Source organism: Apteryx mantelli, unplaced genomic scaffold (assembly GCF_036417845.1).
Source record: "Apteryx mantelli isolate bAptMan1 unplaced genomic scaffold, bAptMan1.hap1 HAP1_SCAFFOLD_33, whole genome shotgun sequence".
Taxonomy (NCBI): Eukaryota; Metazoa; Chordata; class Aves; order Apterygiformes; family Apterygidae; genus Apteryx; species Apteryx mantelli.
In genome coordinates, this window is record NW_027118682.1 from 2,143,849 (window position 1) to 2,160,380 (window position 16,532).

A 16,532-nucleotide genomic window follows, 5' to 3' on the forward strand; every position below is an offset into this window, starting at 1 on the left:
GTCTCAGTGCCTGATAGGCCAGTGCTGGTGATGTGGGTGGAGTTTGTGGTTGTGATGTCACTTGTGGCTCAGTGCCTGATAGTCCAGTGCTGGTGTTGTGGGTGGAGTTTGTGGTTGTGATGTCGCTTGTGGCTCAGTTCCTGATAGGCCAGTGCTGGTGATGTGGCTGCACTTTGTGGTTGTGAGGTCGCTTGAGGCTGAGTGTCTGATAGGCCAGTGCTGGTCCTGTGGGTGGAGCTTGTGGTTGTGATGTCACTTGTGGCTCAGTGCCTGATAGGCCAGTGCTGGTGATGTGGGTGCAGTTTGTGGTTGTGATGTCACTTGTGGCTCAGTGCCTGATAGGCCAGTGCTGGTCCTGTGGGTGGAGTTTGTGTTTGTGATGTCACTTGTGGCTCAGTGCCTGATAGGCCAGTGCTGGTCCAGTGGCTGCAGTTTGTGGTTGTGATGTCACTTGTGGCTGAGTGCCTGATAGGCCAGTGCTGGTGATGTGGGTGCAGTTTGTGGTTGTGATGTCACTTGTGGCTCAGTGCCTGATAGGCCAGTGCTGGTCCTGTAGTTGGAGTTTGTGGTTGTGATGTCACTTGTGGCTGAGTGCCTGATAGGCCAGTGCTGGTGTTGTGGCTGCAGTTTGTGGTTGTGATGTCACTTGTGGCTCAGTGCCTGATAGGCCAGTGCTGGTGTTGTGGGTGGAGTTTGTGGTTGTGATGTCACTTGTGGCTGAGTGCCTGATAGGCCAGTGCTGATCCTGTGGGTGCAGTTTGTGGTTGTGATGTCACTTGTGGCTCAGTGCCTGATAGGCCAGTGCTGGTCCTGTGGGTGGAGTTTGTGGTTGTGATGTCACTTGTGGCTCAGTGCCTGATAGGCCAGTGCTGGTGTTGTGGGTGCAGTTCTTGGTTGTGATGTCGCTTGTGTCTCAGTGCCTGATAGGCCAGTGCTGGTCCTGTGGGTGCAGTTTGTGGTTGTGATGTCACTTGTGGCTCAGTGCCTGATAGGCCAGTGCTGGTCCTGTGGGTGGAGTTTGTGGTTGTGATGTCACTTGTGGCTCAGTGCCTGATAGGCCAGTGCTGGTCCTGTGGGTGGAGTTTGTGGTTGTGATGTCACTTGTGGCTCAGTGCCTGATAGGCCCGTGGTGGTCCTGTGGGTGCAGTTTGTGGTTGTGATGTCGCTTGTGTCTCAGTGCCTGATAGGCCAGTGCTGGTGATGTGGGTGCAGTTTGTGGTTGTGATGTCACTTGTGGCTGAGTGCCAGATAGGCCAGTGCTGGTGATGTGGCTGCAGTTTCTGGTTGTGATGTCGCTTGTGTCTCAGTGCCTGATAGGCCAGTGCTGGTGTTGTGGGTGCAGTTTGTGGTTGTGATGTCACTTGTGGCTCAGTGCCTGATAGGCCCGTGGTGGTCCTGTGGGTGCAGTTTGTGGTTGTGATGTCACTTGTGGCTGAGTGCCTCATAGGCCAGTGCTGGTCCTGTGGGTGGAGTTTGTGGTTGTGATGTCGCTTGTGTCTCAGTGCCTGATAGGCCAGTGCTGGTGATGTGGGTGGAGTTTGTGGTTGTGATGTCACTTGTGGCTGAGTGCCTGATAGGCCAGTGCTGGTCCTGTGGGTGGAGTTTGTGGTTGTGATGTCACTTGTGGCTGAGTGCCTGATAGGCCAGTGCTGGTGATGTGGGTGCAGTCTGTGGTTGTGATGTCACTTGTGGCTGACTGCCTGATAGGCCAGTGCTGGTCCTGTGGGTGCAGTTTGTGGTTGTGATGTCACTTGTGGCTCAGTGCCTGATAGGCCAGTGCTGGTGATGTGGCTGCAGTATGTGGTTGTGATGTCACTTGTGGCTCAGTGCCTGATAGGCCAGTGCTGGTCCTGTGGGTGGAGTTTGTGGTTGTGTTGTCACTTGTGGCTCAGTGCCTGATAGGCCAGTGCTGGTCCTGTGGGTGGAGTTTGTGGTTGTGATGTCTCTTGTGGCTGAGTGCCTGATAGGCCAGTGCTGGTCCTGTGGGTGCAGTTTGTGTTTGTGATGTCACTTGTGGCTCAGTGCCTCATAGGCCAGTGCTGGTGTTGTGGGTGCAGTTTGTGGTTGTGATGTCACTTGTGGCTGAGTGCCTGATAGGCCAGTGCTGGTGATGTGGCTGCACTTTGTGGTTGTGAGGTCACTTGAGGCTCAGTGTCTGATAGGCCAGTGCTGGTCCTGTGGGTGCAGTTTGTGGTTGTGATGTCAGTTGTGGCTCAGTGCCTGATAGGCCAGTGCTGGTGTTGTGGGTGGAGTTTGTGGTTGTGAGGTCACTTGAGGCTGAGTGCCTGATAGGCCAGTGCTGGTGTTGTGGGTGGAGTTTGTGATTGTGATGTCACTTGTGGCTCAGTGCCTGATAGGCCAGTGCTGGTCCTGTGGGAGGAGTTTGTGTTTGTGCTGTCACTTGTGGCTGAGTGCCTGATAGGCCAGTGCTGGTGTTGTGGGTGCAGTTCGTGGCTGTGATGTCACTTGTGGCTCAGTGCCTGATAGGCCAGTGGTGGTCCTGTGTCTGCAGTATGTGGTTGTGATGTCACTTGTGGCTCAGTGCCTGATAGGCCAGTGCTGGTGTTGTGGGTGGAGTTTCTGTTTGTGATGTCACTTGTGGCTCAGTGCCTGATAGGCCAGTGCTGGTCCTGTGGGTGCAGTTTGTGGTTGTGATGTCGCTTGTGTCTCAGTGCCTGATAGGCCAGTGCTGGTCCTGTGGGTGCAGTTTGTGGTTGTGATGTCACTTGTGGCTGAGTGCCTGATAGGGCAGTGCTGGTGTTGTGGCTGCAGTTTGTGGTTGTGATGTCACTTGTGGCTCAGTGCCTGATAGGCCAGTGCTGGTGTTGTGGGTGCAGTTTGTGGTTGTGATGTCACTTGTGGCTGAGTGCCTGATAGGTCAGTGCTGGTCCTGTGGGTGGAGCTTGTGGTTGTGATGTCACTTGTGGCTCAGTGCCTGATAGGCCAGTGCTGGTGCTGTGGGTGGAGTTTGTGGTTGTGATGTCACTTGTGGCTGAGTGCCTGATAGGCCAGTGCTGGTCTTGTGGGTGCAGTTTGTGTTTGTGAGGTCACTTGTGGATGAGTGCCTGATAGGCCAGTGCTGGTGTTGTGGGTGGAGTTTGTGGTTGTGATGTCACTTGTGGCTGAGTGCCTGATAGGCCAGTGCTGGTGATGTGGGTGCAGTTTGTGGTTGTGATGTCACTTGTGGCTGACTGCCTGATAGGCCAGTGCTGGTCCTGTGGATGGAGTTTGTGGTTGTGATGTCACTTGTGGCTCAGTGCCTGATAGGCCAGTGCTGGTCCTGTGGGTGGAGTTTGTGGTTGTGATGTCAGTTGTGGCTCAGTGCCTGATAGGCCAGTGCTGGTCCTGTGGGTGGAGTTTGTGGCAGTGAGGTCACTTGTGGCTGAGTGCCTGATAGGCCAGTGCTGGTGTTGTGGCTGGAGTTTGTGTTTGTGATGTCACTTGTGGCTGAGTGCCTGATAGGCCAGTACTGGTCCTGTGGGTGCAGTTTGTGGTTGTGATGTCACTTGTGGCTGAGTGCCTGATAGGCCAGTGCTGGTCCTGTGGGTGGAGTTTGTGGTTGTGATGTCACTTGTGGCTCAGTGCCTGATAGGCCAGTGCTGGTGATGTGGCTGCAGTTTGTGGTTGTGATGTCACTTGTGGCTGAGTGCCTGATAGGCCAGTGCTGGTCCTGTGGGTGGAGTTTGTGGTTGTGAGGTCACTTGAGGCTGAGTGTCTGATAGGCCAGTGCTGGTCCTGTGGGTGGAGTTTGTGTTTGTGATGTCACTTGTGGCTGAGTGCCTGATAGGCCAGTGCTGGTGATGTGGGTGGAGTTTGTGGTTGTGATGTCACTTGTGGCTGACTGCCTGATAGGCCAGTGCTGGTCCTGTGGATGGAGTTTGTGGTTGTGATGTCACTTGTGGCTCAGTGCCTGATAGGCCAGTGGTGGTCCTGTGGGTGCAGTTTGTGGTTGTGATGTCACTTGTGGCTGAGTGCCTGATAGGCCAGTGCTGGTGCTGTGGGTGGAGTTTGTGGTAGTGAGGTCACTTGTGGCTGAGTGCCTGATAGGCCAGTGCTGGTCCTGTGGGTGCAGTTTGTGGTTGTGATGTCACTTGTGGCTCAGTGCCTGATAGGCCAGTGCTGGTGTTGTGGGTGGAGTTTGTGGTTGTGATGTCACTTGTGCCTCAGTGCCTGATAGGCCAGTGCTGGTGATGTGGCTGCAGTTTGTGGTTGTGATGTCACTTGTGGCTCACTGCCTGATAGGCCAGTGGTGGTCCTGTGGGTGGAGTTTGTGGTTGTGATGTCACTTGTGGCTGAGTGCCTGATAGGCCCGTGGTGGTCCTGTGGGTGCAGTTTGTGGTTGTGATGTCACTTGTGGCTGAGTGCCTGATAGGCCAGTGCTGGTCCTGTGGGTGGAGTTTGTGGTTGTGATGTCACTTGTGGCTCAGTGCCTGATAGGCCAGTGCTGGTGTTGTGGGTGGAGTTTGTGGTTGTGATGTCACTTGTGGCTGAGTGCCTGATAGGCCAGTGCTGTTCCTGTGGGTGGAGTTTGTGGTTGTGATGTCACTTGTGGCTGAGTGCCTGATAGGCCAGTGCTGGTCCTGTGGGTGGAGTTTGTGTTTGTGATGTCACTTGTGGCTGAGTGCCTGATAGGCCAGTGCTGGTCCTGTGGGTGGAGTTTGTGTTTGTGATGTCACTTGTGGCTCAGTGCCTGATAGGCCCGTGGTGGTCCTGTGGGTGCAGTTTGTGGTTGTGATGTCACTTGTGGCTGAGTGCCTGATAGGCCAGTGGTGGTGTTGTGGGTGGAGTTTGTGTTTGTGATATCACTTGTGGCTCAGTGCCTGATAGGCCCGTGGTGGTCCTGTGGGTGCAGTTTGTGGTTGTGATGTCGCTTGTGTCTCAGTGCCTGATAGGCCAGTGCTGGTGATGTGGGTGGAGTTTGTGGTTGTGATGTCACTTGTGGCTCAGTGCCTGATAGTCCAGTGCTGGTGTTGTGGGTGGAGTTTGTGGTTGTGATGTCGCTTGTGGCTCAGTTCCTGATAGGCCAGTGCTGGTGATGTGGCTGCACTTTGTGGTTGTGAGGTCGCTTGAGGCTGAGTGTCTGATAGGCCAGTGCTGGTCCTGTGGGTGGAGCTTGTGGTTGTGATGTCACTTGTGGCTCAGTGCCTGATAGGCCAGTGCTGGTGATGTGGGTGCAGTTTGTGGTTGTGATGTCACTTGTGGCTCAGTGCCTGATAGGCCAGTGCTGGTCCTGTGGGTGGAGTTTGTGTTTGTGATGTCACTTGTGGCTCAGTGCCTGATAGGCCAGTGCTGGTCCAGTGGCTGCAGTTTGTGGTTGTGATGTCACTTGTGGCTGAGTGCCTGATAGGCCAGTGCTGGTGATGTGGGTGCAGTTTGTGGTTGTGATGTCACTTGTGGCTCAGTGCCTGATAGGCCAGTGCTGGTGTTGTGGGTGCAGTTCTTGGTTGTGATGTCGCTTGTGTCTCAGTGCCTGATAGGCCAGTGCTGGTCCTGTGGGTGCAGTTTGTGGTTGTGATGTCACTTGTGGCTCAGTGCCTGATAGGCCAGTGCTGGTCCTGTGGGTGGAGTTTGTGGTTGTGATGTCACTTGTGGCTCAGTGCCTGATAGGCCAGTGCTGGTCCTGTGGGTGGAGTTTGTGGTTGTGATGTCACTTGTGGCTCAGTGCCTGATAGGCCCGTGGTGGTCCTGTGGGTGCAGTTTGTGGTTGTGATGTCGCTTGTGTCTCAGTGCCTGATAGGCCAGTGCTGGTGATGTGGGTGGAGTTTGTGGTTGTGATGTCACTTGTGGCTGACTGCCTGATAGGCCAGTGCTGGTCCTGTGGATGGAGTTTGTGGTTGTGATGTCACTTGTGGCTCAGTGCCTGATAGGCCAGTGCTGGTGCTGTGGGTGGAGTTTGTGGTTGTGATGTCACTTGTGGCTGAGTGCCTGATAGGCCAGTGCTGGTGCTGTGGGTGGAGTTTGTGGTAGTGAGGTCACTTGTGGCTGAGTGCCTGATAGGCCAGTGCTGGTCCTGTGGGTGGAGTTTGTGGTTGTGATGTCACTTGTGGCTCAGTGCCTGATAGGCCAGTGCTGGTGTTGTGGGTGGAGTTTGTGTTTGTGATGTCACTTGTGCCTCAGTGCCTGATAGGCCAGTGCTGGTGATGTGGCTGCAGTTTGTGGTTGTGATGTCACTTGTGGCTGACTGCCTGATAGGCCAGTGGTGGTCCTGTGGGTGGAGTTTGTGGTTGTGATGTCACTTGTGGCTGAGTGCCTGATAGGCCCGTGGTGGTCCTGTGGGTGCAGTTTGTGGTTGTGATGTCACTTGTGGCTGAGTGCCTGATAGGCCAGTGCTGGTCCTGTGGGTGGAGTTTGTGGTTGTGATGTCACTTGTGGCTCAGTGCCTGATAGGCCAGTGCTGGTGTTGTGGGTGGAGTTTGTGGTTGTGATGTCACTTGTGGCTGAGTGCCTGATAGGCCAGTGCTGGTCCTGTGGGTGGAGTTTGTGGTTGTGATGTCACTTGTGGCTGAGTGCCTGATAGGCCAGTGCTGGTCCTGTGGGTGGAGTTTGTGTTTGTGATGTCACTTGTGGCTGAGTGCCTGATAGGCCAGTGCTGGTCCTGTGGGTGGAGTTTGTGTTTGTGATGTCACTTGTGGCTCAGTGCCTGATAGGCCCGTGGTGGTCCTGTGGGTGCAGTTTGTGGTTGTGATGTCACTTGTGGCTGAGTGCCTGATAGGCCAGTGGTGGTGTTGTGGGTGGAGTTTGTGTTTGTGATGTCACTTGTGGCTCAGTGCCTGATAGGCCAGTGCTGGTGATGTGGGTGGAGTTTGTGGTTGTGATGTCACTTGTGGCTCAGTGCCTGATAGTCCAGTGCTGGTGTTGTGGGTGGAGTTTGTGGTTGTGATGTCGCTTGTGGCTCAGTTCCTGATAGGCCAGTGCTGGTGATGTGGCTGCACTTTGTGGTTGTGAGGTCGCTTGAGGCTGAGTGTCTGATAGGCCAGTGCTGGTCCTGTGGGTGGAGCTTGTGGTTGTGATGTCACTTGTGGCTCAGTGCCTGATAGGCCAGTGCTGGTGATGTGGGTGCAGTTTGTGGTTGTGATGTCACTTGTGGCTCAGTGCCTGATAGGCCAGTGCTGGTGATGTGGGTGGAGTTTGTGGTTGTGATGTCACTTGTGGCTGAGTGCCTGATAGGCCAGTGCTGGTCCTGTGGGTGGAGTTTGTGGTTGTGATGTCACTTGTGGCTGAGTGCCTGATAGGCCAGTGCTGGTCCTGTGGGTGGAGTTTGTGGTTGTGATGTCACTTGTGGCTGAGTGCCTGATAGGCCAGTGCTGGTGATGTGGGTGCAGTCTGTGGTTGTGATGTCACTTGTGGCTGACTGCCTGATAGGCCAGTGCTGGTCCTGTGGGTGGAGTTTGTGGTTGTGATGTCACTTGTGGCTCAGTGCCTGATAGGCCAGTGCTGGTGATGTGGCTGCAGTATGTGGTTGTGATGTCACTTGTGGCTCAGTGCCTGATAGGCCAGTGCTGGTCCTGTGGGTGGAGTTTGTGGTTGTGTTGTCACTTGTGGCTCAGTGCCTGATAGGCCAGTGCTGGTCCTGTGGGTGGAGTTTGTGGTTGTGATGTCTCTTGTGGCTGAGTGCCTGATAGGCCAGTGCTGGTGTTGTGGGTGGAGTTTGTGTTTGTGATGTCACTTGTGGCTCAGTGCCTGATAGGCCAGTGCTGGTGTTGTGGGTGCAGTTTGTGGTTGTGATGTCACTTGTGGCTGAGTGCCTGATAGGCCAGTGCTGGTGATGTGGCTGCACTTTGTGGTTGTGAGGTCACTTGAGGCTCAGTGTCTGATAGGCCAGTGCTGGTGATGTGGCTGCAGTTTGTGGTTGTGATGTCAGTTGTGGCTCAGTGCCTGATAGGCCAGTGCTGGTGTTGTGGGTGGAGTTTGTGGTTGTGAGGTCACTTGAGGCTGAGTGCCTGATAGGCCAGTGCTGGTGTTGTGGGTGGAGTTTGTGATTGTGATGTCACTTGTGGCTCAGTGCCTGATAGACCAGTGCTGGTGTTGTGGGTGCAGTTCTTGGTTGTGATGTCGCTTGTGTCTCAGTGCCTGATAGGCCAGTGCTGGTCCTGTGGGTGCAGTTTGTGGTTGTGATGTCACTTGTGGCTCAGTGCCTGATAGGCCAGTGCTGGTCCTGTGGGTGGAGTTTGTGGTTGTGATGTCACTTGTGGCTCAGTGCCTGATAGGCCAGTGCTGGTCCTGTGGGTGGAGTTTGTGGTTGTGATGTCACTTGTGGCTCAGTGCCTGATAGGCCCGTGGTGGTCCTGTGGGTGCAGTTTGTGGTTGTGATGTCGCTTGTGTCTCAGTGCCTGATAGGCCAGTGCTGGTGATGTGGGTGGAGTTTGTGGTTGTGATGTCACTTGTGGCTGAGTGCCAGATAGGCCAGTGCTGGTGATGTGGCTGCAGTTTGTGGTTGTGATGTCGCTTGTGTCTCAGTGCCTGATAGGCCAGTGCTGGTGTTGTGGGTGCAGTTTGTGGTTGTGATGTCACTTGTGGCTCAGTGCCTGATAGGCCCGTGGTGGTCCTGTGGGTGCAGTTTGTGGTTGTGATGTCACTTGTGGCTGAGTGCCTCATAGGCCAGTGCTGGTCCTGTGGGTGCAGTTTGTGGTTGTGATGTCGCTTGTGTCTCAGTGCCTGATAGGCCAGTGCTGGTGATGTGGGTGGAGTTTGTGGTTGTGATGTCACTTGTGGCTGAGTGCCTGATAGGCCAGTGCTGGTCCTGTGGGTGGAGTTTGTGGTTGTGATGTCACTTGTGGCTGAGTGCCTGATAGGCCAGTGCTGGTGATGTGGGTGGAGTTTGTGGTTGTGATGTCACTTGTGGCTGACTGCCTGATAGGCCAGTGCTGGTCCTGTGGATGGAGTTTGTGGTTGTGATGTCACTTGTGGCTCAGTGCCTGATAGGCCAGTGGTGGTCCTGTGGGTGCAGTTTGTGGTTGTGATGTCACTTGTGGCTGAGTGCCTGATAGGCCAGTGCTGGTGCTGTGGGTGGAGTTTGTGGTAGTGAGGTCACTTGTGGCTGAGTGCCTGATAGGCCAGTGCTGGTCCTGTGGGTGGAGTTTGTGGTTGTGATGTCACTTGTGGCTCAGTGCCTGATAGGCCAGTGCTGGTGTTGTGGGTGGAGTTTGTGTTTGTGATGTCACTTGTGCCTCAGTGCCTGATAGGCCAGTGCTGGTGATGTGGCTGCAGTTTGTGGTTGTGATGTCACTTGTGGCTGACTGCCTGATAGGCCAGTGGTGGTCCTGTGGGTGGAGTTTGTGGTTGTGATGTCACTTGTGGCTGAGTGCCTGATAGGCCCGTGGTGGTCCTGTGGGTGCAGTTTGTGGTTGTGATGTCAGTTGTGGCTGAGTGCCTGATAGGCCAGTGCTGGTCCTGTGGGTGGAGTTTGTGGTTGTGATGTCACTTGTGGCTCAGTGCCTGATAGGCCAGTGCTGGTGTTGTGGGTGGAGTTTGTGGTTGTGATGTCACTTGTGGCTGAGTGCCTGATAGGCCAGTGCTGGTCCTGTGGGTGGAGTTTGTGGTTGTGATGTCACTTGTGGCTGAGTGCCTGATAGGCCAGTGCTGGTCCTGTGGGTGGAGTTTGTGTTTGTGATGTCACTTGTGGCTGAGTGCCTGATAGGCCAGTGCTGGTCCTGTGGGTGGAGTTTGTGTTTGTGATGTCACTTGTGGCTCAGTGCCTGATAGGCCCGTGGTGGTCCTGTGGGTGCAGTTTGTGGTTGTGATGTCACTTGTGGCTGAGTGCCTGATAGGCCAGTGGTGGTGTTGTGGGTGGAGTTTGTGTTTGTGATGTCACTTGTGGCTCAGTGCCTGATAGGCCCGTGGTGGTCCTGTGGGTGCAGTTTGTGGTTGTGATGTCGCTTGTGTCTCAGTGCCTGATAGGCCAGTGCTGGTGATGTGGGTGGAGTTTGTGGTTGTGATGTCACTTGTGGCTCAGTGCCTGATAGTCCAGTGCTGGTGTTGTGGGTGGAGTTTGTGGTTGTGATGTCGCTTGTGGCTCAGTTCCTGATAGGCCAGTGCTGGTGATGTGGCTGCACTTTGTGGTTGTGAGGTCGCTTGAGGCTGAGTGTCTGATAGGCCAGTGCTGGTCCTGTGGGTGGAGCTTGTGGTTGTGATGTCACTTGTGGCTCAGTGCCTGATAGGCCAGTGCTGGTGATGTGGGTGCAGTTTGTGGTTGTGATGTCACTTGTGGCTCAGTGCCTGATAGGCCAGTGCTGGTGATGTGGGTGGAGTTTGTGGTTGTGATGTCACTTGTGGCTGAGTGCCTGATAGGCCAGTGCTGGTCCTGTGGGTGGAGTTTGTGGTTGTGATGTCACTTGTGGCTGAGTGCCTGATAGGCCAGTGCTGGTGATGTGGGTGCAGTCTGTGGTTGTGATGTCACTTGTGGCTGACTGCCTGATAGGCCAGTGCTGGTCCTGTGGGTGGAGTTTGTGGTTGTGATGTCACTTGTGGCTCAGTGCCTGATAGGCCAGTGCTGGTGATGTGGCTGCAGTATGTGGTTGTGATGTCACTTGTGGCTCAGTGCCTGATAGGCCAGTGCTGGTCCTGTGGGTGGAGTTTGTGGTTGTGTTGTCACTTGTGGCTCAGTGCCTGATAGGCCAGTGCTGGTCCTGTGGGTGGAGTTTGTGGTTGTGATGTCTCTTGTGGCTGAGTGCCTGATAGGCCAGTGCTGGTGTTGTGGGTGGAGTTTGTGTTTGTGATGTCACTTGTGGCTCAGTGCCTGATAGGCCAGTGCTGGTGTTGTGGGTGCAGTTTGTGGTTGTGATGTCACTTGTGGCTGAGTGCCTGATAGGCCAGTGCTGGTGATGTGGCTGCACTTTGTGGTTGTGAGGTCACTTGAGGCTCAGTGTCTGATAGGCCAGTGCTGGTGATGTGGCTGCAGTTTGTGGTTGTGATGTCAGTTGTGGCTCAGTGCCTGATAGGCCAGTGCTGGTGTTGTGGGTGGAGTTTGTGGTTGTGAGGTCACTTGAGGCTGAGTGCCTGATAGGCCAGTGCTGGTGTTGTGGGTGGAGTTTGTGATTGTGATGTCACTTGTGGCTCAGTGCCTGATAGGCCAGTGCTGGTCCTGTGGGAGGAGTTTGTGTTTGTGCTGTCACTTGTGGCTGAGTGCCTGATAGGCCAGTGCTGGTGTTGTGGGTGCAGTTCGTGGCTGTGATGTCACTTGTGGCTCAGTGCCTGATAGGCCAGTGGTGGTCCTGTGTCTGCAGTATGTGGTTGTGATGTCACTTGTGGCTCAGTGCCTGATAGGCCAGTGCTGGTGTTGTGGGTGGAGTTTCTGTTTGTGATGTCACTTGTGGCTCAGTGCCTGATAGGCCAGTGCTGGTCCTGTGGGTGCAGTTTGTGGTTGTGATGTCGCTTGTGTCTCAGTGCCTGATAGGCCAGTGCTGGTCCTGTGGGTGCAGTTTGTGGTTGTGATGTCACTTGTGGCTGAGTGCCTGATAGGGCAGTGCTGGTGTTGTGGCTGCAGTTTGTGGTTGTGATGTCACTTGTGGCTCAGTGCCTGATAGGCCAGTGCTGGTGTTGTGGGTGCAGTTTGTGGTTGTGATGTCACTTGTGGCTGAGTGCCTGATAGGTCAGTGCTGGTCCTGTGGGTGGAGCTTGTGGTTGTGATGTCACTTGTGGCTCAGTGCCTGATAGGCCAGTGCTGGTGCTGTGGGTGGAGTTTGTGGTTGTGATGTCACTTGTGGCTGAGTGCCTGATAGGCCAGTGCTGGTCTTGTGGGTGCAGTTTGTGTTTGTGAGGTCACTTGTGGATGAGTGCCTGATAGGCCAGTGCTGGTGCTGTGGGTGGAGTTTGTGGTAGTGAGGTCACTTGTGGCTGAGTGCCTGATAGGCCAGTGCTGGTCCTGTGGGTGGAGTTTGTGGTTGTGATGTCACTTGTGGCTCAGTGCCTGATAGGCCAGTGCTGGTGTTGTGGGTGGAGTTTGTGTTTGTGATGTCACTTGTGCCTCAGTGCCTGATAGGCCAGTGCTGGTGATGTGGCTGCAGTTTGTGGTTGTGATGTCACTTGTGGCTGACTGCCTGATAGGCCAGTGGTGGTCCTGTGGGTGGAGTTTGTGGTTGTGATGTCACTTGTGGCTGAGTGCCTGATAGGCCCGTGGTGGTCCTGTGGGTGCAGTTTGTGGTTGTGATGTCACTTGTGGCTGAGTGCCTGATAGGCCAGTGCTGGTCCTGTGGGTGGAGTTTGTGGTTGTGATGTCACTTGTGGCTCAGTGCCTGATAGGCCAGTGCTGGTGTTGTGGGTGGAGTTTGTGGTTGTGATGTCACTTGTGGCTGAGTGCCTGATAGGCCAGTGCTGGTCCTGTGGGTGGAGTTTGTGGTTGTGATGTCACTTGTGGCTGAGTGCCTGATAGGCCAGTGCTGGTCCTGTGGGTGGAGTTTGTGTTTGTGATGTCACTTGTGGCTGAGTGCCTGATAGGCCAGTGCTGGTCCTGTGGGTGGAGTTTGTGTTTGTGATGTCACTTGTGGCTCAGTGCCTGATAGGCCCGTGGTGGTCCTGTGGGTGCAGTTTGTGGTTGTGATGTCACTTGTGGCTGAGTGCCTGATAGGCCAGTGGTGGTGTTGTGGGTGGAGTTTGTGGTTGTGATGTCACTTGTGGCTCAGTGCCTGATAGTCCAGTGCTGGTGTTGTGGGTGGAGTTTGTGGTTGTGATGTCGCTTGTGGCTCAGTTCCTGATAGGCCAGTGCTGGTGATGTGGCTGCACTTTGTGGTTGTGAGGTCGCTTGAGGCTGAGTGTCTGATAGGCCAGTGCTGGTCCTGTGGGTGGAGCTTGTGGTTGTGATGTCACTTGTGGCTCAGTGCCTGATAGGCCAGTGCTGGTGATGTGGGTGCAGTTTGTGGTTGTGATGTCACTTGTGGCTCAGTGCCTGATAGGCCAGTGCTGGTCCTGTGGGTGGAGTTTGTGGTTGTGATGTCACTTGTGGCTCAGTGCCTGATAGGCCAGTGCTGGTCCAGTGGCTGCAGTTTGTGGTTGTGATGTCACTTGTGGCTGAGTGCCTGATAGGCCAGTGCTGGTGATGTGGGTGCAGTTTGTGGTTGTGATGTCACTTGCGGCTGAGTGCCTGATAGGCCAGTGCTGGTCCTGTGGGTGGAGTTTGTGGTTGTGATGTCACTTGTGGCTGAGTGCCTGATAGGCCAGTGCTGGTCCTGTGGGTGGAGTTTGTGGTTGTGCTGTCACTTGTGGCTCAGTGCCTGATAGGCCAGTGGTGGTCCTGTGGCTGCAGTTTGTGGTTGTGATGTCACTTGTGGCTGAGTGCCTGATAGGCCAGTGGTGGTGTTGTGGGTGGAGTTTGTGTTTGTGATGTCACTTGTGGCTGAGTGCCTGATAGGCCAGTGCTGGTGATGTGGCTGCAGTTTCTGGTTGTGAGGTCACTTGAGGCTGAGTGTCTGATAGGCCAGTGCTGGTCCTGTGGGTGGAGTTTGTGGTTGTGATGTCACTTGCGGCTCAGTGCCTGATAGGCCAGTGCTGGTGATGTGGGTGCAGTTTGTGGTTGTGATGTCACTTGTGGCTCAGTGCCTGATAGGCCAGTGCTGGTGATGTGGCTGCAGTTTGTGGTTGTGATGTCACTTGAGGCTCAGTGCCTGATAGGCCCGTGGTGGTCCTGTGGGTGGAGTTTGTGGTTGTGCTGTCACTTGTGGCTCAGTGCCTGATAGGCCAGTGGTGGTCCGGTGGGTGCAGTTTGTGGTTGTGATGTCGCTTGTGTCTCAGTGCCTGATAGGCCAGTGCTGGTGTTGTGGGTGCAGTTTGTGTTTGTGATGTCACTTGTGGCTCAGTGCCTGATAGGCCAGTGGTGGTGATGTGGGTGGAGTTTGTGGTTGTGATGTCACTTGTGGCTGACTGCCTGATAGGCCAGTGCTTGTCCTGTGGGTGGAGTTTGTGGTTGTGATGTCACTTGTGGCTGAGTGCCTGATAGGCCAGTGCTGGTCCTGTGGCTGCAGTTTGTGGTTGTGATGTCGCTTGTGGCTGAGTGCCTGATAGGCCAGTACTGGTCCTGTGGGTGCAGTTTGTGGTTGTGATGTCAGTTGTGGCTCAGTGCCTGATAGGCCAGTGCTGGTCCTGTGGGTGCAGTTTGTGGTTGTGATGTCACTTGTGGCTCAGTGCCTGATAGGCCAGTGCTGGTGCTGTAGCTGCAGTTTGTGGTTGTGATGTCACTTGTGGCTGAGTGCCTGATAGGCCAGTGCTGGTCCTGTGGGTGGAGTTTGTGGTTGTGATGTCACTTGTGGCTGAGTGCCTGATAGGCCAGTGGTGGTCCTGTGGCTGCAGTATGTGGTTGTGATGTCACTTGTGGCTGAGTGCCTGAAAGGCCCGTGGTGGTCCTGTGGGTGGAGTTTGTGGTTGTGATGTCACTTGTGGCTCAGTGCCTGATAGGCCAGTGCTGGTCCTGTGGGTGCAGTTTGTGGTTGTGAGGTCACTTGTGGCTGAGTGCCTGATAGGCCAGTGCTGGTGATGTGGCTGCACTTTGTGGTTGTGAGGTCACTTGAGGCTCAGTGTCTGATAGGCCAGTGCTGGTGTTGTGGGTGCAGTTTGTGATTGTGATGTCACTTGAGGCTGAGTGCCTGATAGGCCAGTGCTGGTGTTGTGGGTGGAGTTTGTGGTTGTGATGTCACTTGTGGCTCAGTGCCTGATAGGCCAGTGGTGGTGATGTGGGTGGAGTTTGTGGTTGTGATGTCACTTGTGGCTGAGTGCCTGATAGGCCAGTGCTGGTCCTGTGGGTGGAGTTTGTGGTTGTGATGTCACTTGTGGCTGAGTGCCTGATAGGCCAGTGCTGGTCCTGTGGGTGGAGTTTGTGGTTGTGATGTCACTTGTGGCTCAGTGCCTGATAGGCCAGTGCTGGTCCTGTGGGTGGAGTTTGTGTTTGTGATGTCACTTGTGGCTCAGTGCCTGATAGGCCAGTGCTGGTCCTGTGGGTGGAATTTGTGGTTGTGATGTCACTTGTGGCTGAGTGCCTGATAGGCCAGTGCTGGTCCTGTGGGTGGAGTTTGTGGTTGTGATGTCACTTGTGGCTCAGTGCCTGATAGGCCCGTGGTGGTCCTGTGGGTGCAGTTTGTGGTTGTGATGTCGCTTGTGTCTCAGTGCCTGATAGGCCAGTGCTGGTGATGTGGGTGCAGTTTGTGGTTGTGATGTCACTTGTGGATGAGTGCCTGATAGGCCAGTGCTGGTGATGTGGCTGCAGTTTGTGGTTGTGATGTCGCTTGTGTCTCAGTGCCTGACAGGCCAGTGCTGGTGTTGTGGGTGCAGTTCTTGGTTGTGATGTCGCTTGTGGCTGAGTGCCTGCTAGGCCAGTGCTGGTCCTGTGGGTGGAGTTTGTGGTTGTGATGTCACTTGTGGCTCAGTGCCTGATAGGCCAGTGCTGGTGATGTGGCTGCAGTTTGTGGTTGTGATGTCACTTGTGGCTCAGTGCCTGATAGGCCAGTGCTGGTGTTGTGGGTGCAGTTTGTGTTTGTGATGTCACTTGTGTCTCAGTGCCTGATAGGCCAGTGCTGGTCCTGTAGTTGGAGTTTGTGGTTGTGATGTCACTTGTGGCTGAGTGCCTGATAGGCCAGTGCTGGTGTTGTGGCTGCAGTTTGTGGTTGTGATGTCACTTGTGGCTCAGTGCCTGATAGGCCAGTGCTGGTGTTGTGGGTGGAGTTTGTGGTTGTGATGTCACTTGTGGCTGAGTGCCTGATAGGCCAGTGCTGGTCCTGTCGGTGCAGTTTGTGGTTGTGATGTCACTTGTGGCTCAGTGCCTGATAGGCCAGTGCTGGTCCTGTGGGTGGAGTTTGTGGTTGTGATGTCACTTGTGGCTCAGTGCCTGATAGGGCAGTGCTGGTGATGTGGGTGCAGTTTGTGGTTGTGATGTCACTTGTGGCTGACTGCCTGATAGGCCAGTGCTGGTGTTGTGGGTGCAGTTCTTGGTTGTGATGTCGCTTGTGTCTCAGTGCCTGATAGGCCAGTGCTGGTCCTGTGGGTGGAGTTTGTGGTTGTGATGTCACTTGTGGCTCAGTGCCTGATAGGCCAGTGCTGGTGCTGTGGGTGGAGTATGTGGTTGTGATGTCACTTGTGGCTGAGTGCCTGATAGGCCAGTGCTGGTCCTGTGGGTGGAGTTTGTGGTTGTGATGTCACTTGTGGCTCAGTGCCTGATAGGCCAGTGCTGGTGTTGTGGGTGCAGTTTGTGGTTGTGATGTCACTTGTGGCTCAGTGCCTGATAGGCCCGTGGTGGTCCTGTGGGTGCAGTTTGTGGTTGTGATGTCACTTGTGGCTGAGTGCCTCATAGGCCAGTGGTGGTCCTGTGGGTGCAGTTTGTGGTTGTGATGTCGCTTGTGTCTCAGTGCCTGATAGGCCAGTGCTGGTGATGTGGGTGGAGTTTGTGGTTGTGATGTCACTTGTGGCTGAGTGCCTGATAGGCCAGTGCTGGTCCTGTGGGTGGAGTTTGTGGTTGTGATGTCACTTGTGGCTGAGTGCCTGATAGGCCAGTGCTGGTGATGTGGGTGCAGTCTGTGGTTGTGATGTCACTTGTGGCTGACTGCCTGATAGGCCAG